General features: G+C 45.2%; 1 pseudogene across 1 annotated transcript in view; it reads right to left on the bottom strand.

Annotated features, from left to right (window-relative positions):
* Positions 1-5,294: 5,294 nt before the first annotated feature.
* LOC146179254 (calcium-activated chloride channel regulator 3A-1-like) overlaps positions 5,295-21,370 on the bottom strand; it is a 108,784-nt pseudogene continuing 92,708 nt past the window's right edge. The window contains exons 10-17 of the transcript XR_014700715.1: positions 19,978-20,092; positions 17,029-17,256; positions 15,187-15,489; positions 14,242-14,462; positions 13,759-14,029; positions 12,492-12,668; positions 8,359-8,646; positions 5,295-6,631 (exon numbers count right to left, since the gene is read on the bottom strand). The product of XR_014700715.1 is annotated as a calcium-activated chloride channel regulator 3A-1-like (transcript). The remainder of the gene's footprint in view (positions 6,632-8,358; positions 8,647-12,491; positions 12,669-13,758; positions 14,030-14,241; positions 14,463-15,186; positions 15,490-17,028; positions 17,257-19,977; positions 20,093-21,370) is intronic.

The raw sequence follows: 21,370 nt of genomic DNA, 5'->3' as shown, positions 1-21,370 counted from the left end.
CCTCTTGCACTACAAGCAGTTAAACACACAAAAAAAGATGGAGGTTCCGGTAATTGAACTTTTGATGTCCTGTTCAGGGCTGTGAACTTCAGTTGTCACTTTACAGGCTTGGATGCTCGCGTCGACGTAAATTATAATGGATCCTTGTGGCAAGCGGGCATATTGTTCCATAATTCGCTTGCAAACTGACGACGGCGTTTCCTGTGTTCTAAGCCATCGTAAATCAGTTGGCTTGTTATCGCTCAACTGTACAAAACTCCAAGGAGGAAGCACTGGCAGTGGCGGTGATAGAAGTGAATGTGACGAAGAAAAAGCCCTCAGAGCGCACGTTGCGTGAGAGAGGATGCCCTTAAGCCTGCATGCATCACGTCGTTGCCGCACCAGTTCATCTATTGTGTTTAGCTGCGAGTTTTTTTGTGGTACCACGATCGGTGGGATGCGAGGGAGGCAGGTGATGACCAGCATTGCCTCTCAGTTTATAGCTTCAAGATGATCCCATTGTGCCCTTGTCAAATGCTGGATTTCGGCTTGATAAAACGGCCCGCACCAACTGTCTTGCAACATCTGAGCGAACGCCACCCGAGGTGCCCGCAAACCTCGTACGTAATGGAGTTCAGACCAGGCGCTGTCTTTCGATTGGCTTCATCTATAGCGGCAATTAATTCTGGCGTGGAGATTGGGCTCGCGATTCCCTCAGTGTTGGCAGCAGATGGCAGCTCATCGACATGGGCTGGCATGCCCCACAAATTAGTTCTTGTAACTGGTGCAAGCACCACGTCGTACTTGGGGAAAACCTTGAGCGCTGCTTGTCTTGCGAAGTCATCCAGAGACAAGTTTGCTGAGAAACATGCTGTGTCCGCGGCATCAAGACGACGACCACCATGCTCCATGGCACAGAAAGTTCGTCAGAGGTAAGCATTCGATGAATGTGTAACACTTGGATTTTGCCGGGGTTTGCACATCTGAAATGCAACATGTGCTGCAACATCCGGTTGGACTTCATCGCTCGTGTCAGCGACATTTAAACGCATATTTTCCTCATAAATGCCCCAGAACACGATATAAGTTCAAAAACATATCTTGAAGGCAATGGTTACATTAAAATACATGAGTTCAGCCGCTGCTCGGCATAGCGAATAGGCGCGATTCCGTTCCCTCAAGGGTCCTCTGAGCAGCCTCACATCACATAACAGCAATTATTGCAAATATTTCAAATATTGTCAAAACGAATAAAAGCGCATTTAATTGCCGCCGTTCCCGTCGCTTTTGAGGCTCACTGGATCAACACTACTTATCTCAGTATTCAAAACATGTGTTCGAACCCTCTGAGTGAAATTTTATTTATTTTGTTTTATCTTCACAACACTAAAATAAATTGCATCATTCCTGGGGTCTGTTCCCCTTTAGGTTGCGTTATACTGTAACGGCACGGAAACGGGTTTACACTATACAATTACCTTCACCGTCCTTTCCTGCCATCAGCGAGTGTATGTTACCTTTAGGTTGCGTTCAGAAACAAAGCTCAGCAACAATCACCGTTTATCTCGCTGGGAGACTACCAGTGAGGAGGAGAAAGAAGTTGAGGGACCCTACTAAAATTTTCTTTGCTACACAATTCTTGGCCGATCCCCCTCTGTGGGTATGTGCCACAACTACGCAGCGAGGAATCTCAAGCCAGAGCATAAAGCTCAGCTTCTCGCACAGTGCAACATAACTTTAAAGAGTCTGGAATGTAGGCAGGAGCTGCGTGCAGCGAAAGTTTCGTACGCGTGAAAGTTGAATATGGTATTGCACTTGCTTTCTGAAAGTACCTTGGCCTCGCTATAGAGGAAAGCACCGGAGCAAATGCGCTGGGGCAGGCGTGGACGTTTCGGAATGGTTCAAAATGGCAGCACCACTACCCTTCGGTGGAAAATGGGTTCTTTTGCTTCCTCAATCTCGTCGTAGACGGCTTCGATTTCTCATCATGCGCTGTCAAAGAAAGTAAGAATCATTGTCAAACTTACTAAGCAACGAAAAGGCCAACGACGCGCAAACATTGTGCGCGGTTGCACAGCAAACGGGCCTCCAGTTCATTCACGAGAATATTTCAAATGGTTCAGATAAACGCGCTGAGCACTGCATATACACTATAGGCGTAGTTTCGTTTGACTAATGGGACCGGGAAATTTAACAAGCATCTCACGCTACTCTGTCACTGAAAAAGAGTGCTTAGCGATTATTTGGGCTCTTACTGAATTCAGCCCTTACCTCTATGGCCGCCCTTTTGAAGTAGTGACGGACCACCATGCGCTTTGCTGGCTTTCCTAACGGAAAGACCCGTCCGGCAGACTGGCAAGATGGGCTCTTTGCCTTCAGGAATATGATGTCCGTGGTGTTTACCGCTCCGGCCGCAAGCATCACGACGTCGATGCACTTTCCCGCTGCCCCCTTACAGCTGAGGTCGCAAGCCTTTCCTCTTCCGACATTTCCCCACCATCGCTTCACATTAATGACATGCCGTTAGCGCAGCGACAAGATCCTTGGATACATTCTCTCCTAGATTTCATCTCCAATCCTGCAGATGCTTCTCCATCGCGTGCTCTCCGCCGCCATGCTTCCCACTTCGCCATTCGCGATAACCTCCTCTACCGCCGCAGCTACTGCGCAGATGGCCGGAAGTGGTTGCTAGTTATTCCCTGGCATCTACGTTCGCAAATCTGTGACTCTTTCCACGCTGACCTACACTCCGGTCATGCGGGTGTCTTCAAGACATACACTCGTCTCCGGCTGCGTTACTACTGGCGGGGCATGTAAACCTTCGTACTCAAGTACATTCGCTCATGCCTCACCTGTCAAAGTCGCAAGCCATCTCCTCAATGTTCCGCTGGAGAGTTTCTGCCGTTACCCAACCCACCACGCCCTTTCGACCGCGTCGGCATTGATTTGTACGGGCCGCTTCCCTACACTGCTGCCGGCAACCGCTGGGTTATTGTAGCCGTTGATCATCAGACCAGGTATGCAGAAACCGCCGCACTTCCATATGCCACAGCGAACGAAGTAGCTTCCTTCATTTTGCAGCGATTTGTTCTTCGCCACGGCGCACTTCTAGAGCTGCTCAGCGACAGAGGACGCGTTTTCTTGAGTGACGTTGTGAAAGCCTTGCTCACCAAATGCAACATTATTCATAGAACAACCTCCGCCTACCATCCCCAGACTAATGGCCTCACTGAGTATTTCAATCGTACCCTTGGCGACATTATCTCTATGTACGTATCCTCCAACCACTTAAATTGGGACCTCGTCCTTCCGTATGTCACTTACGCTTACAATATCGCAGCGCAGTCTACTACTGGCTTCTCCCCTTTTTTCTCCTCTACGGCCGTCACCCCTCTGCTACAATCGACACCATACTCCCGTATAAGCCAGACATATCAGAGTGTACTCCTGCGTCTCAAGCAGCCCAGCATGCTGACGACTGTCGACAAATTGCCCGCGCATTCACAGCTAACACCTAGTACCGCCAAAAATCCCACCATGACAACTTGGCACTCGACACCGGACTTCTGTGTGGCTGTGGATACCTTCCAATGCTCCTGGAATGTCTTCAAAATTTCTTGCTAAATACCATGGCCCATACCGAGTTCTGGAGCGCATCTCTCCGGTTAATTATGTGGTGGAACCTCTTACGCCGTCTCATGATCTACGCCGGCGCGGACGCGATATTGTTCACTTCCAGCGCCTTAAACCCTATTACGACCCTGCCGCCTTGCTCACGCCTAAGTCGCCAGGATGTCTCCTCTTCGTCCCGTGGGTAATTGTGAAGAGGAAGACGTACACGAGGAACATTCTAAGCAGTGACATCGTGATGGCTACGCGCGTTGGACCTGACGGTGTTCGCTGTTGCTGTGCTCGCCGCGTCCTGCTGATCTGCTCAATAAAGCCCCATCTTACAATATATATATACACATTTGTGTGTGTGTGTGTGTGTGTGTGTGTGTGTGTGTGTGTGTGTGTGTGTGTGTGTGTGTGTGTGTGTGTGTGTGTGTGTGTGTGTGTGTGTGTGTGTGTGTGCGTGTGCGTGCGTGCGTGCGGAGACAGCTAGCGCGGTCGATGGAGGTGAGATGACTGGACAATGTGCGCTGCTGCCTGTTATTCCTCCATTTGTTTACATATTCTAGTACAAAGTTAATGTGCTTATCGACGGCTTGTCCGTAATGGCTTTAGTAGACACAGACGATACCGTTTCTATCATGAGTTTAGCGTTTAGGAATCTTTTATTGCACAAAGTAACGTTCATTTCCGACAGAATTCCTGACTTTTACGTTATGAGATGTTGCATCCTAGCTGTGCATGAGTTGCTGTAAAACTTGTTCCAGGGGCAAGGAATTCCCTGTGCAGCCTCGATCTATATGCGACGCAATCTTGGGAACTGACTTCTTGAGTACGTGCGGTGCCATACAATTGATTGCTGGACGAGAGGGCTAATTGTTAAGAATTCTCATCCTTGCAAACCTTTGTAAGAGTCAACAAATTGTGAAGAAATTATGTGTGTGTGCCGATGCAGTGGTACCGCCCCGTTCTGCAGTACACGCCAAACCAAGCCTCCCGCGTGCCCCGCGAGCCCGTGCTCAAGAAAAGGGGAGAAAAGGAGAAAAAAAAACAGCGCTCGCTCCTTGGCCTCGGCGCGTGGGGGGTTCGACCGCCAGCGCGACTCCACGTGCGAGTCGCTTTTCACTGCGGCCTTACAGCCCCGTTCTACAGTACACGTCGAGGAGTCCTTCTCCTGCACCACTAACGTCTCATTTGACAGCTGAAGAAAAGTGTATTAATTTTCTTACCGTGAGAGCGGGCTGTCGCGGTTATGTGGACTATGAATTGCGTACCAGAACCCTTTGGATTTCCGGCAAACTCGAAACTAGCCTCATGGAACGCAGCTGCTCTATACCTATGTGGATCTAGTCACTCCTCCCCCTCACGACCGCGCTAACCACACTCCTGCTGACCAGAAGCTTCCGCTGATCACTATCCTGCTGACTAAAAGCTCCTTCCAATGATAATCAACAGTGTTGTGTTGCAAATCTTGTTGCGTGATCAGCACATCGTTGAGCACATCACGACGGCCGACCTTCATCACTCTTGTCTCAGGATGCCTACGTATTAATTTTGCAAGTATCGCGCTAATCATAGTATTAACACTGCTTCTGCTCATTGCGTGAACACTAAGCCGAATATCAGGAATATAAGTTCTGCAGCGAGATCCCCAATTTACGCGTTTTCTTTGTGCAGTCTAGTTTTTCTTGGGCTTCGAATATCAGGAATATAAGTTCTGCCGCGAGATACTGCTTTTACGTTTTTTCTTTGTGCATTCTAGTCTTTCCTGGACTTTTTCCGGTGCTAATCGCTTCCGTTCCTTCTTGAATTAAGGCTTATTTCAGACATTGCCAACCTACGGTCTCAACATAGCCCTTTTCACAAAACTTTCATATCCTGCACGGTGTTATTCTAAGCGCAGAGTATCGAGTCTATTCCGTTTTTCAGCTGCTACTTGGGTTCTTCCGTGTTTACTTATTGTCCTCCCGTTTGCGAACCAAGCTGCTCAAAATAAAAGAATGGTAAACTAACCTCATAAATACACAAACATAATTTACTGCCCCTTTTTGTTTTCTGGATGTGTGGCACCACCCCTTCTCCGAAGAATTGTCGCGCCGAATTTGAGAACATCGAGCTATTTAGAGCAACTGAAAGCAACTGAAATGAACTCATTAAATTCAATCCCCTTTGCTACCTCAATCAGATAATGTGTTCAGTTGGCGCTACTTACGTTTTCCTAATATTTGCTATATTAGCAATATTTTTTCAAAACATTATAATTTTATTCGGCGAAGAACCCACTCTCAGAAACAAATCTCGATAAAGCCACAACTTATTGACGTACTGCAACAAAGGCGCAAATGCCTTCAGATCCGCTTCAGAAATTCCCAGTTCTTTTCGTACCACCTTGTTCACAGCGACGAAGTCGTCCCTTGCACGTCCAAAGATCGGTTAACGTAGGAGTCATCCATTCTTTTGTTTGAGTTTATCTTGATTAGGACTGCAACCACAATAGCAACTACGATAACGCCAGTAATACTGCCTATCACGATCCACATCCGTACAGGCAGAAACGCACCCGACTCTTGGTTACCCTGGGTACCATGCGCAGATGTAGAGGCTTCCACAGTAGCGAAAGAAGGCATTTTGGTCGTACTTTCTGTGGTGGCCGACACTGCTGTGCTTGCCACCGTACTGATGACCTCTGTTGTCGTTCCGTCTGTCATTTCCTCTGTTGTCGTAGCGGCTGTGCTTGTGGCCAGAGAATTCGTCACTGAACGAGGTGTGTAAGCCACCCTAACGACGTTCGATGTGTCAGACTTCAACCCGCCACTGTTGGCGAACCGGCATGCCAGACAGGCTCTCCATTCAATAGCTCCATCTGGCCGAGTCCTGGCGAATGCTCGTGGCAGAGAAAGAGTCACTTTGTGCACGGCCTCGGACGGGAGAGGGTCAAGGTTGCCTTGGGCGATGTCACGCTTCTTGATCTCTGCTTGATTCTCGAAGTCCGAATCCAACTTGCCGGGGTCCTTGCTAGCTCTGATTTCTATTAGAGAAGCTGAAAAAGAATGCAGTTGAAAGGTGTGTAAACAAAAAGTGATTTGATGACAAATCAGGACGACCTTACACAAAAGAGTGGCACCTTGTGAATATCAAGTCTTCGCGAGCCTCCGTTTGAATCAGTGTGCGTGCAAAGGTTTGCCTTATATATTTACATGTGTAGCACAGCCTTCTGACTGTCAGGTCAGTCATGACAATCGCGATAGGTAATGCTTAGTATAGTGACTGGCATGGTCTATATGTCTACTAACTCAGTCTTTGCAGCTAAAGAGTAATGCCACTTTGAGCTACGTTTTCAATGTAATCCCTCTGATTATGTTCTAGTGACTGTGATTGATGCAACATCACCAGCTTTAAAGCTTCATTTTAACTCTAGCGTACGCGTAGTAATAGGCGTTATGGCACACTCTCCTAACTTTGCCGATTGTTATTTAGCAATGCTTCGGGGTTACATTGTTTCACGTTGTCTCCATTCTCTGTTATGATTTTATTTTGAAACATATTGTTAATTAGCCCATACAATAAGCATAAATAATATATACATGCTGCATAAGCTGACAGGACGTTAGGGTGCGGCACTTAAAACAATCTCTCGCGTTTCTCGCCGAGCGCCGCGAGCTCTTGGTCACTTGATTGGGCTGTACCCTCTCCATATCCTACTACTAGCTAACAAAGGAAATAAAGTTTATCCTCCTTTCTAAGCAATAAAAGGATAACCCCTCCCCTTCCTTCCTAAGTTATTGAATGAGAAAGATTTACACAGTGGCAGTGCCTATTGCCGCGGCAGTTTTATCCTCCTGTCTAGAAGTTAATTTTAAGCATTGATCGGCCCCAATGTATTTTGCATGACAAGTTCCCATTCCCAGCATTTGCAAGCGAATTTCCTAAACGTTTTCGAATTCTAATGTAGCGTGTAGTTGCGTGTACTTTTTTGAAGAAATACTTATATCGATAATGCCTAGCTTGTTTCTGTGTATGAGATTCTGCTGGAACAATCCATCATCTCCGCATAAGCAATCTTCGTTCGTAATTGCTACCTCAGCAAATTCTTTAGCTAACAGTATTGAAACAGAACAATAACACTTGCCGGGGGCTAGTTGGTGCATGTTCCTTTGATAAAATGTGTCGCCAAAATGGACAACACTCAAAAAGAAAAGAAGAGACAGACAGGACAGGCGGCACCAAAACAGACAACACTCAGACAGGACGGGTGCCCCTCCTGTCTGTCTCTTTCTGAGTGTTGTCTGTTTTTCTGTCACATCTTTTCAGTAAAACAGAAAGCTTAATTCTTATTTGATATCACGTATGTTTGCTTTAACCTCGCCGCTGCTTCCCGCATGGTTTTACCTTTTTTTTCTCTCCCTCCGTCAGATTCTTTTCATCCTTTTATTTCTTTCATTCTTTGATGACTTTATTTCTTTAATAAAAGCTAGGCTATGCTTTTGATGCTCATTTTTAGAGCCCTGGTTCCGCATACACAAGGGTCTTATAATGAATGAGAAATTAGTTTTATATGTACTTCTCCTGCAATACATGGCATCTGGCACGAAAAACTCAAGCTGTTAAACAGAAAACTAAAATTTTTAACAGCAATGAACCCTGTACGTTTCTTCCATCAATTCTTCACATATTGATTTTTTTTTAATTAAAGGTGTCTGATAAACATTGCTTCTAATATCATTTCCGGACTTCGTATCCGTTCAAGCTGTGTCCCTTGATGCTTACCGTTCCCGGACATCAAGTGGGCCCCAGGCCACGTCCATGTGAGCGTCACCAAAAGAGTGTCGTTATCTCCTGGCAGTACTGAGACAACTTTAAGGTCCCAGATTTTCGCTGGAGGCACCTGCTCTTCCAGAATTTCTTCCGTCACTAGGAAAGATCCACATGACGCCACCGTCTGGAAGGTGCCGCCATCTTGCCCATCAGTAGAAGTTCCGTTATTCTCCTCGGCCGTTGTGTTGACAATAATGAAGTCATCCATCGGGATCCCAAAACCATCATCGAGGTCTGGATCTGCGCACAGTGGTTCCCAGAAATCAGTACCCTGGAAAATGCTCGTTTCATTTCATTTGTGCACTTCAACATCCCAAAGTGACACAGGATATGCGGGTGCCGTAGTGTAGGGCTACGGAGTAATTTCGACCACCTGGGATTCTTTAACTTTCACTGACATCACGCAGTACAGGAGAACCTTGCTTTTCGTCTCCACCAACGAGCGGCCGACGCGGTTGGGATTTGATTCCGCTTCCTCAGCTTAGCCACCACTAAGCAATTTTTATAACCTTCTTGCCCAGCATGACGGGGCTCGTGACATAAGAGGCACCCGACACTGAATAATCACAAAACGGTCACCTTCCGCAAAGTTTAGCCGACAAGCTTTTCAAGCTCAACCCCTGTATGCTACAAAAACTTAGCTGGCATGCTGACTGTCCAAACAGTGCAGATCAGGTTAGATACAGGAAAGGTTTCCCATACATGTATGCTGGGCCTGTCATCGCCGCCTTATTTTCACCATATTGCTGCGTTTATTCCGAATTGCCTGTCTTTATTGTGACTGGGCTACTGTAACCTTTTTCTGTTTTTTTTTTTCAGCTCATATGTCGTGTGACGCTAGCGTGAAGCAAGGCAAGCAGAGATTTTATTCAGTGTATGTGTGGGGACATTCAGATAGCGAAAGCTTAAACGCGTTTTCCCTTACAGTATAAAATGTTTTATTCGAGAGCCACTTTCAATGCTAACTGTGGAGCATTGCCTCTTTTCACAAGAATGAAAACAGGGGTAAGGTTGCGAAGGGAGGGGGGGGGGTCAGGACTTATGGATGGAGTGAAACTAGCCACACTGTGGATGGAGTGAAACTATGCTCCTTAGGCATGTTTTGAATGCTTTAGGAAGATTTACGCTGTTCGACCTTTTGAATTAGAAGGGACATCAAGTTTCGCCTTAGCGTAAACACAATATATCTACAACACTGTCTTTACATTCCATGATTTTTCATATTTTCTGCTTAAGCTAGTTTTAGGGGAAAGCAAGGTGTCACTTATCAGTAGACACCTCTACGCACTTGGGTCAAGTTTATTAGAAACCAGCTAAACGAAATTAAAAGTCGCAGCACGAAGTAGGGCTTCCGCTCTAAAGGGATTGTAAAGTGAAACATTCAATTTCAAAGGCGCACATATAATATTACGATGATAAAGTAAACGCATTTAATTACGCCGCTAAAGGCTTTCCGTGAACCCCAGATCATTTAAACAGGAAGGGGCAGTAGCAAGGGTTGTAAAACATGCTTTCGCGTAAGGGACAACTAGGTCTTGTTAACGCTCACGTTTCTAAAAATCCTTCTGCTATATTCATTATCATCATGGTTATCCTAACCACATCTGCTGTAACACGCAGGATACTTCCGTATATTTAGCTGCACGCTCCTGTGGAGCCGGCAGAAACTGCTCCTCAAGTATTCCCTTTGAATCCACTTTGTTACGTTTTACGAACATTGGTTCCCGGTTAGATTAAAGCCCCATCTTCTTTACAGGCAGAGGAAGCTGCAGTTACCATGGCAATCTCCTCAAGCACCGTCACACTAATCTTTATTGATTCAAAAACAGCAATCCGCAATTTCGCTTGAAGGAAGACTCACACTTTCTATGGGTAACTGCTCATTCGGGCTACCCTGGAAATGAAGCAGCCCAAAATGCAGCTCAAGCGCACGTCCAGCAGGGCCAGCTACAGACCCAGGCAATACACGCGAATGCCCCGTTAATTATAACTCTTCTCTCCACAACAGAAAGCAACGGCTTCAGTACCTCCCCCAAATCTGTCTAAACACAAGCAGGTGACCTGGCGCAAGCTCCAGTCTCACACATCTCCATCTCCATTTCACCTCACTCGTATCCACATCGGCCTTTTCTTTCATGTAGGCACGCTCTGCGGGACACCTAAAGACCAACAGTAATTCAGCCTATCCTGTACATTTGATCCAAGCTCCAGTCACTTTCAGAATGGCAACTGACGGACATGGAGCGATGGGAGATCGGGGTGTCCAGGTCGGACCCGGCTGCACAAAAGCAGCTGGTGGACTGGGGTATAAGAGTCGCTGAGAGCCACGAGCTCTTGGCCTCCCTACGCAATATCGTGCTGACCCATCAGTACAGACTGTACTTCCAGGCTAAAAAATCAATAAATATTTTTCCCACCACCACCACCGCTTACATTTCCTTCTCGTTAATTGCTACCTAAGGCTATTTTGCTCTTTCTAATTTCAACTCGCATGCCGTTAGCTATCGTTTGCTCTGTGACCAACTCCGCTCTCGCATTTTCTCTAACCGTTACAAATATAGTTTATATTTGCTATTCTGTCCCCAAATTATAATCAGCCCAGTGCGTTAGACTCCGTATCTATGCCCAACAAGTGCATACCACGTAAGCGCTAATCCAGTCGGGCGTCTTTGGACGTTTGAGTGATACCAAGCTAGTTGCCATGGCAACTGTAATGCTAGTCGCCTCGTTGGTTGCCACAGCACCTGTGAGGCCGGCCGTTGTATAAAGCCGTTGTGCCGCAGACTTTAATGCCAAAACACTGCCTCACATGGCGAAAGCCAACAGAAAATGGCCTGCCTTGCATGTCTCAACCTCGGACAAAAACGACAAATGCCGAAGCAGGACGGATTAGAAAACAGCAATGTCTCGACGGAGTGAGTACGAAACGTCGTAGCCAACGTGAAACCTAAAGCCCCGCGTGCAGGTACACTCTCGCGGTGTACATTACACGTCGTCACCTCTATAAACTTTCACACGTGTGCAATAACTTTCGCCCGTCCCACTCTTTTAAGTACGCTAAAGCCTTACCATTCTACAATATCTCCTTCAGGAATACTGAAAGGCTCCTAAACAAAAACGTATACAGAATTCAACCGTTTATATAATGCAACACTTTATTGAGATTAATTACACCAAACGAGCACCTTCAGTTTTACGATGTTATGCTGTCTGGCATATTTCGGGGCCGGACTTAAAACCTTACTACCTTACTACCCCGCCGGGGTAGCGCATTGGTTATAGCGCTTGACTACTGTTCCCAAGGACGCGGGATCGAATTCCGGCCTCGGCGGCCGCTTTTCGTTGGAGGCGAAAAGCAAGGCACCCGTGTGCTGTGCGATGTCAGTGCACGTTAAAGAACCCCAGGTGGTCGAAATTTCCGACGTCCTCCACTACGGCGTCTCTCATAGCCTGAGTCGCTTTGGGAAGTTAAACCCCACAAACCAAACCAAATCAAACATAAAACCTTACTGCCCAAAATGAACTATCCTATTCGTATAAAAGTATATAGTTCGCTAAGTAGCTTATGATATACGTTGCTTTATATCAGTGAATTATCGATACTTGCCTAGACTATTTGTAATGAACCAAAAACCTCATCATGGCACGTGCACAGTTTTCGCAGTGACAAGCCGAGCATTGCGCTTCACGAGCTGCTCCATCTGACAGATGGCGAGGCAATCGACATAACGGCTCCGTGGTTGGGCGCGTAGCAAGCATGCTTGAAAGGGAATGTTCATTTGCTCGCCACATTATTGCAACAAATAAGGGCAGCTTGTAAAATCGGCGCTCTGCACGTCTCGACGAAAACTGCGCACGAAGCGGCGAGTGGTTTTTCGACTCTAGAAAGTCTAGCCAGGTAGCTAGATTGCCAAATCACCTGATAAATAACGTCCTCTGTGCTATGTCACATTGTGAACGATATCTGGGCTCGAACAGGATATTAGATTTCGCTCAGAATTTTCCTTAATTCCGGCCCCAAAATATCTGCTCGGTAGAACTTTACGGCATATGGTATTTTTTCAAAAATGGAATGATGAACTCACCCGAAGTATGCGAGAGTAGAGGGGTGATGGCATAGGTGCTGCCCGAGGCGGGCTTTGGGTACACAATTCGGACGGTCTTGTGGCTGGACGCATGTGCAGTGACGGCGTACCTGCCTTTCCCAACGAAGGCAGCGAAATATCCACTGTAGGTGCCATCATTTTCTCGTACGTCCGGAACTGTGGCGAGAGCATGCAGTGGCGCATGAATGGTTTGAATGAAAGTAAAATGAACGACATGAAGGCCTACGAGGTTACAAGTACGCAAACCAGCGCAATATGTAAACATGAAAAACTGCTTATTGCAACGATCGAACGTCTTGTTGTTGATTTTTTTAATATCTCTGCATTTTACTCAATTTGAGTTCGATCTCTTTTCCTTATCCTCTGCTCTTCTGCCTCTTAGGGGAGAACCGGTAAGATTCAGCTGGCTTCTCCTGGGGGATATACTAGTGAACAAGTCACGACATAAACTTTCCTGCCAGAGCGCTGCATCCTACTCTTATTCTTCAGGTTATTTCACTCGCATGGTTTGGATCAGCTTCAACTATCTGCCCTAAGTAGACGTATTCATTTGACAGTTGCAGCGAGTCGCTGCTTGTCAAACTTCTTGTTTCTTCCGAAACTGTTTAAAATTAATTTAGATTTCTGTGCATTATTTTAGACCTACTGCCCTGATTTGCCTGTTTGTGTCATCATTCACCCTTTGCGGTCTGCCCCCTCAGTTGCATAGCGAGACAATTACAGTAGTAAATCGTAGCTTACAGGGATATTCTCAATTAGTGCCTATAAATAAATATTCCCAATCCAGACTTTTGAACACGCCCTTTAAGCTGGCTGTGAATTTCAATGAACGGAACGACCACTGTACTGCACGTCGCTTACATGTTATGGGAATGTACGGAAACGAGATGAACTAAATTAACCGAGCAAAACAGATGTAAAAAGGGCCAAAAATATATGCGCCGATCCCTTTTATTTCCCTTATTCCCACATAGAGGCCGCGAGCATAATCTGTAAAATGTTTCAGGTGAACAAATTCGCCAGATATTTTGTGTTTATTAGACAGTATGGAGAGAAAAAAAAAACAGGACCTGCTCAGCTTGCGAGCGTTAGTGGTTATCATTGTTCTGTTTTAGAATTTTTGTTTTAATGAAAAGAGAAGGGTTTTTCGAAATACTCCCCTTACATAAACCAGGGATCACCTGCTTTGCTTCTAGAACACATCCCCAAGACGGGGAAAGCAGGACAAAAGATAACACATGCGTACCTCGGCCTTTGTCATTGAGTGGAAATTTAACCTTGGGCGCTCGATTGGGTCTGGTGACCTCTGCAGTGACGTCAGCGTTCAAGACGAGCTTCTTTCCCTTTCTCACCTCGGTAAAAATGATTGCTTCGTTTGCTTTCTCTACTATTATACTAGTAATTTTGCAGGTTGCCCGGATAGGCTCATTTGGGTCCTTGGCTTGAGACCTCACTTGGATGTTGGCGTCTACTTCGTCGCGACTTGATGTTTCCACGTGAAGAGTCCATTTCCCTGCCTTTGAATCAACCAATAAGTGTCATTAGTTCATTTATGCACTCTGTCAACCAATGATCTGTTTTAAAGAATCAATCATTAGAAATATTTATCACATTATCAATTTCTCATTCCAGTATTGTAGCCGTTAATTAGAGACACAAGCTCCGGCTAGAGTTTTGCATTATATGATGATTTAGACAAAAAAAATATATTAATAAATTAATTTCGAACCTCTGCCTGGCTTGGTATTAATATAGTCATTATAAAGCCTTTGTCCTCCACACGGCAATCTTGGCACATTTTTTTCCGTAGGGATCAATGAGCCATGCCCTGACGGAAGCACTCTCAGGCTGCACGCGTTGAATGAGGACGACAGTGTTGTTGCCCAAACTGTTGTCCAATACGAAATTCTCATTTAGACTGCCTGCGAAAAGACTTGAGGTGTCCATGACCTAGAAGGGAAAGGACAAATATAAATGTCACTATTTCAGGACCGCAGAAAGGTGAGCGCCAGCTCTCAGATATTACCTCTGTGTTCAAGAGTGGCTACTCCGAATGAAAAGGCGGTGTTAAAGGTGTCTATTCGTAACCGGAAGCTCAAGCATCATTTTATTTATATATACGTGTCAATACCGGCGCCATCATTTAAACTGTTTTCATCATTGAAACGGGCAACTGTTTTCCTGTCTACAAAAAGCAATAAGGAAAAGCGACAGTGTAACGTGATCGCGATAACATGGAGGTTACGCGTTCCTTGGTTGGTTACGTCAAGCTTTAGCTTCGGTTCTGTAGCGAATAGCTGACGGGACGAAATATATAGAGTCATTTCGTTCAGCCCTGTTACCTTTAACAAAAGACAATTCCACGCTGTCAAAACTTTCTGCTTCAATATTGCTGTTACCTTCCACTCGTGATGAGTGCCAGACAAAATAGCAGGTGTGTATAACCGTCGCCATCATTTACAGTGTTAGGCATAAATTCCAAAAAGTGTTCTTTCAGAATCGTTATGTCTCCTAAACTAGGGCTTGATGATTTGCCTCATCGACAGGTGCGAACCATGAGAAAGTATATAGAGACAGTTATCATTTCTTTCTTTTTCCTTTGATGCAATACCTGGTCATATACCTTCAATCATGCCCTCTATATGCGCGTCACGGAAATAGTATGAGTACCTACCATTATGTACCATTCAGAAGCTTCGTCCGCATGGCTAGTCGAAGCTTCCACAAATGCAGTTTCAATTTTAAGCGCCGTATTTCCTTGCAGATCCTCGAAGAAGAACGCTTTTCCCTTGGTAGCAACGGCTAATTTCTCAAGTTTGTTGTCTGCCGTGGTCCCTAAAGCCATAGTGCTTACTTCAACCTTGGTTGCCACGACTTTCGGCGTAACGTCGGCCAGATTGGGAGCAGTATTTTCTTCTCCGTCGCTCATCAGCAGGATTATGGCGCCTTCCGGAGTCTCATCAGGTGTGGTTAGTACCTGCAATTATAGAGTGGATACGTTTTTACTGTTTGCTTTGGTTTGGTTTTGGGGGGTGTAACGTCCCAAAGCGACTCAGGCTATGAGAGACGCCGTAGTGGAGGACTCCGGAAATTTCGACCGCCTGGGGTTCTTTAACGTGCACTGACATCGCTAAGGCTCCTTTCACAGAATGAGTGAACAGGCATACGTTTATGTGTTTTGCACGCCTCAGCCGATATTCACAAAATGTCGAGGAGGAAACAAATTTGTCTAAACAAAAGTAAAAAAATTATTTAGATTGTGCACCAATTTAAGCGTCCCAACAGGCGCAAATGTGTTAGTGAGGGTAATAATTATTAGTAATGCGAAGTTTTAAAGTAAGCCTAAAAAAAGTGCCGAGTGATAACGGTGGCGAGGGGGCAGAGTTATCGGTTGTGCCTTTGTCTTGAAAACCAGTCGACTAGCCTGTGGCGACAGGAACAAGCCTTCTGCGCTAATGTCGCAGATAAGGGCTGCAGGTCGACTGCGTTCGCATTAAGGATGAAAATGGCAACGTGTTTTCCAGATAATAAGTGTCAAGCATTGACATTGATTTTATTATTTTAGATCGTTTTTGACAGGGAGAAGATTAATCACGGAATGGTAAAGAACAAGAACCAAACGTCTAGTAATCATTACAATACAGATATTACTTCTTGGCCAAGGGCCACAAGCATAGGGATTACCCACTTGATCGAAATCGCGCCAAAGCTTTCATCGCATGGGGTACAGAGCGAATGGTCTAGTAGCTACGCTTTTCACTTGCAAGCTACCCTGCAAAGCAGTCATCCAATGCGTGCTATCCTTATTGGCTCATGTGTTTTGCAGCTTTCGTAGTGCTGCAAACAGCTTGTGAAACGAAGTATAGCTTTCGGTATCCTTGTCTTTGATTTAAAGGTCTGAGAGATGGGCATTTACTAAAAAAGCTGATTGCCAAAAGCAAGAAAACAAACAAATGTTTACAAAAAAAAAATTCTATATTACAGGAAGAACAAGTATGGGGCGATTCACAAGCAACATCGCCTGTTTGTGATGGCAAAGGGGGAGGGGGGGACGGGGTGTGGTTTCTTGTCACCTCTTGATGGGTGTTTAGGTTTCTTGATGAAAAATACGTTTCAAAAACCCTGCTCTGCACTAAACCTCTAGCAGTAGTGGTTTACGATTCGGGACCACTTTCAAGCAGTGCAGTGGGCTACACTTAAAGCCTTATTTGTGTGTGTGCGTGTGTGCGTGTGTGTGCGCGTGTGTGCGCGTGTGTGCGCGCGTGTGCGTGCGTGTGCGTGTGTGTGTGTGTGTGTGTGTGTGTGTGTGTGTGTGTGTGTGTGTGTGTGTGTGTGTGTGTGTGTGTGTGTGCGCGCGCGTGCGTGCGCGCGTGCGTGCGTGTGGACAACCGTTAACTGTGATGGCTATTATGATGGACCCTTCAACGACGAGGCCATACATATCACCCATAGTGCAGCTGTCCCCACCTTCGCAGAAAAGATTAGCGCTACTTAACAATTTTTCAAAAAGTCTTGCCTCTAAAGCTCTTTCCAGGCCACAGCCAATGCAGGTGCTGCCTCCTGCGTTGAGCCTTTCAACGGCGTCCAAAAATCCTTTCCTGGTGTTGACATTCACAGGCATCAGTGTGTGGTGTACCGCGGCGCTTGTTTCGAATGTGACAATAGCCAGACGCAATGACCCGTCCGGTATGTCATCAATGTAGCGTGCAGCAGCCTTCTACAGAAACTCCATCCGGTTGTCGTCCTAGAGTAAGAAACAGAAGTTAAAATAAATGTCTTAATTGCAGTGTTGGTAAACTGTCATCTTACCGATCACTGTAGTGTGGATACAAGATTGCGTTTGTTCCATGGACAACACGCAGATATGCATTTGGCTTAGAAAGGCTAGATCCCGAAAAATTCAAGGTACATCCCCTCAGTACTGAAAAAGTGGACTGGGGTTTAAAACTCCAAATCAACTTTGTTTCCAACCTGCAAGTTGGAGGTTTCCCAGGCAAAAAGCTATCACAAACAGCTTGGCTGGGCCTGAGGGCCTACAGGCAGCACCACGCTGTAGATATACAATTATACACACAGCAGAAATCAGACATGAACAAATAGCAAATGCAGTGCTTACACTTCCTGAAGAGTTATGCAACAATATTTCAATATATTATATTTAAATTCAATAAAATTAAAAACCCAATACACGCCAGCACATTATGACGTGAACAAACGTTAATCGAATAAAAACCAATCAGTTGTCCGTCAGTCGTGTAGTGGTCAGTGCTTTTTTTGGGATCGCAGTAATATTCATTACCTCATCAGAAAATTTGTTAATTCGTGTCTAAATGTGTAAAGCCAATGTGAGTTTTAAGTTTATTATGATGGTATGCGGTAATCAATAGTGAACCGGCCATAATTTGTTCGTGTATGGGGCACTACCTTTAGTTCCTTACGTAAGTTGTAAGCATGCAAGGGGCGGTGTGTATAATTTGGAATGTTATTTTTTGGATATTGAGAGACAGTTTGTAATCGTATATTCAGTCGCTTTAAGCATATTATGTTTAGTACACAAGGGATCAGTAAATAGCTGACTAGGATTTCCATAAAAAGTTCTCAAGAATTCGTGACACCTTTTTTTGTAGTCGCTCGAGTTTAATTTAAATATGGATGGTTGTATCTCCCCAAACTAAAATGCAATATGAAAGACGAGAGTAGAAATTAGCAACATATATTGCTTTTCTGAGCCTCGCTGGAAGTAATTCTTTCAGCTTGTAGAGACAGCCGACTGCTTTACTTAGTTCTACAGCCAGCCTGCTAACATTGGTTGTTCCACAACATGGTTTCTTCCAACCAGACGCCTAAAAATTTGTCCGATGTCGCAAACTGCAAAGCTGTACCTTGAAAATTTAGGACTAGCTCAGTGTCACAGGCTATGTTATGGGGCTTGAAAATAATGTACTTATTCTTTTTAACTTTCAAAGTTAATCCGGTTTTATGCGGCCACTCTTCAAGTTTGATCAAATAATCATTTAGGACAGCGTTCAATTGGGTTAGGGTTTGTTCGGAGAAAAAAAATATTTATGTCAACAGCCTACATGACCAGTGTCGGAGAAAGAGGCAAATTGCACATGTCATTATAAACAGAATGAACAACAAAGGTCAGAAGATAGAACCATGAGGTACACCATGTTTTACCGTTGTAATCGAACACGACGTTTTCACACTGTTTTCTGTCTGAGATATAACGCTTGATAAGATCAAGAGCAACACCACCCGAGGCGATGGTGCTCTTAGCAGCACCCGAGGCTGTGAGCTATCGACCACACAAGAAACAGTGAAGAGCATTTGAGCATGACGTCGTAAGGAGCCATACCTCACGAAAATCGGATGCTGTTTTCTATTGAGTGTGCTCTCGTCTTTCGAGCTGCGTGCCGTGACGGGATAGCTGGAGTTAACGGTGCACCACAAATTTGCCTCGCGCACTTGACTATACTGATATGTCGGCACGTTGATGCCCAAACCTGTAACTGTATAGATACCCTTCATACGAAATCATAAGTTTTGCGACACACAAGTTTATCTTCCTTAGCCCGCAGATGTATACGTTTATCAATTGATGCAAACTGGCATAATATATTTTGGCTATTGATTAAATCGATTGAAATTTTAATATTTCATTCCCAATGTATTGATAAAACGGACAATAATTTTACGACATCAGCGTATTCAGCCAGCGTACATATAGGGGGGAGAGTTATAATATACCGAGAATGATTAATAGGTGACAAAGACAGCGCATCTAGATATAGTAAGCAATATAATGAACGTAATATATAGAGAAAATAAAGACAAAACTGTGACATGGAATTAGATATAGATTTCTTCTAGCTCGAATTGCCACGAAAGCCTTGACTTCAGCTTGATGTGCAACGCTTAGCACGAAAAAAAAAACTGCTGCTCATCTGGGGGGCTACGGGAATCCCAAAGAAAAACAAGCACTTAGGAGCAGCGTATCAGGCTAGAGAAAATAAGTGAGGTTAGAAAATTTATAATGAAGGTCACGACAAAGAAGAGAGATAGAGAAATGAATGGTGGGAGCAGCCTAAAAGGGGGCGAATGAGAGCGAAAAACAAAGAATTGGTGCATCGTTCGTTCGTTACAACTGTCGGTAGCTTACAAAAAGCTTAAATATAAATGAGTAGCAGAGACGTTACAGAATTGTGAAATTGTTAGGTGTGATAGGCACAATTTTTCTAAATCCAACTGCTGCTCGGCAAGTATTTATTATCAATGTCACAGAGTGTAGTGGAGACTTGCCTCCGATAGACATAAAAGCTTTGAAATTATAGCTATATATTTATTTCGACAGACAGTGCTTTATAATGCCCGCCCATTAATGTCGCGCTTGATAGACATGAAGAAATTACACAACTAGGATGCGATAGGAGTTAATTTCTTAGTTTAAAATTACGACGCTTACATCCATGCTGCCTGAGACGTCGAGTACAAGCACGGCACGCTGAGGCAGGTCTTCTTTCTGCTGAGTCTCGTCGAAGGTCACATGGATGCTCTTAGTCATGTCCGGCTCGGGTACCCTGCAGTCGTCGACGAAGGCAACGTGGTTTAGACAGTTTTCCACGTTCTTCAAATTTTTGGCTGATAATGACATCCTTACCTGCATTCTCGTCCAATATAGATACAGAAACCCATGCTCTTTAGCTCATATATAATAATATTTTACATCACAGTATACCTCATTTCGTCCCAGTGCTAACAAAATGGATTTCTCGTGAATTCATTCAAGCAAAACGTCTTGCAAGTCGAAACGAGCACCAACTAATAAAACAACTGAGCTAGCAAACGCTATTTCAGTTTTTAAACAAAACGCGAAAAAGCCAAACAACACTACATTCATTTGAAGCTTCCTTATTTCCTTGTCAATAACCCGCAACTGTTCTGGGAACACTTTAGCAGCGATAAAAGCCATGCCTCTCTTCTATCTGCCGGGGAACGGGTTAAATTGCAAATGCACGTAATGATTTCTTTCACTCGGTATTTATTGTGAATAACTGTGTTGCACCAGATATAGAACTATACGACGTTTAAAAAATTAATCCCCTCATCATCCCCGACGCTGGCATTATTAACCTCCAACTTGGGCTGGACAATAAGAACGCAACTGGTTTAGACGAAATTCGACGAAATTACAAATGCATTTTTAACACAATATACCGAACCATGCAGAAGGTTCCTAGGCCTGATCTATCGTAAATCCCTTGTTATTTATAGACTGCCAGATGACTGGATGGGACGGAGCTGTGTTGTGTAAGTCTCCTCCCATAGCCAGGCTCATGTCTGGCGCGGGCCCGTAAATCCAAGCTTCTGGGTGGCTGGAGCGGGACTACAACACGGGTGAGCAGACACCCGAGAGCCCTCCGCGGAAGCGGAGAGGACTCAGCTGTGACCTGATGAAGAGGGACAGGTTAGCCTGGTGGCATTAATTAGTCATCGAGCAAACTAAGGCAGTTTTCCCGATGATGGGTGGATTGACTTTTGGTTGGTCACTGGGAGGGGCTGCGTCCTCCTGTAACCGAGAGGGGTGCAACCATTGGCGATGAAGCCCTGAGGGATAAGGCTGGGAGCAATGGCGCGCTCCTGTAATCGAGAGAGGCCACGCCGGTGAATGCTCAGACGGCCGACTGGAACCTCGGAGCCTTGTGCACTCTCAGGAAGTCTACCCCACTAAAGTGGGGTAGATTCTCGGGCTTAGGAACTGCTACTACGGGGCCCACCGAATGACAGCCTTTACCGATGATGTACCCTATTGATAAACGGGACTAGGGATAAGGCTGGGGAGCTCCCAACTCCCTGTA

This window comes from Amblyomma maculatum, chromosome 9 (genome assembly GCF_055883805.1).
Source record: "Amblyomma maculatum isolate TAMU_Amacu chromosome 9, ASM5588380v1, whole genome shotgun sequence".
NCBI lineage: Eukaryota > Metazoa > Arthropoda > Arachnida > Ixodida > Ixodidae > Amblyomma > Amblyomma maculatum.
Note: the sequence above shows the minus strand (reverse complement) of the source record. Positions and strands in the feature narration are given on the sequence as shown.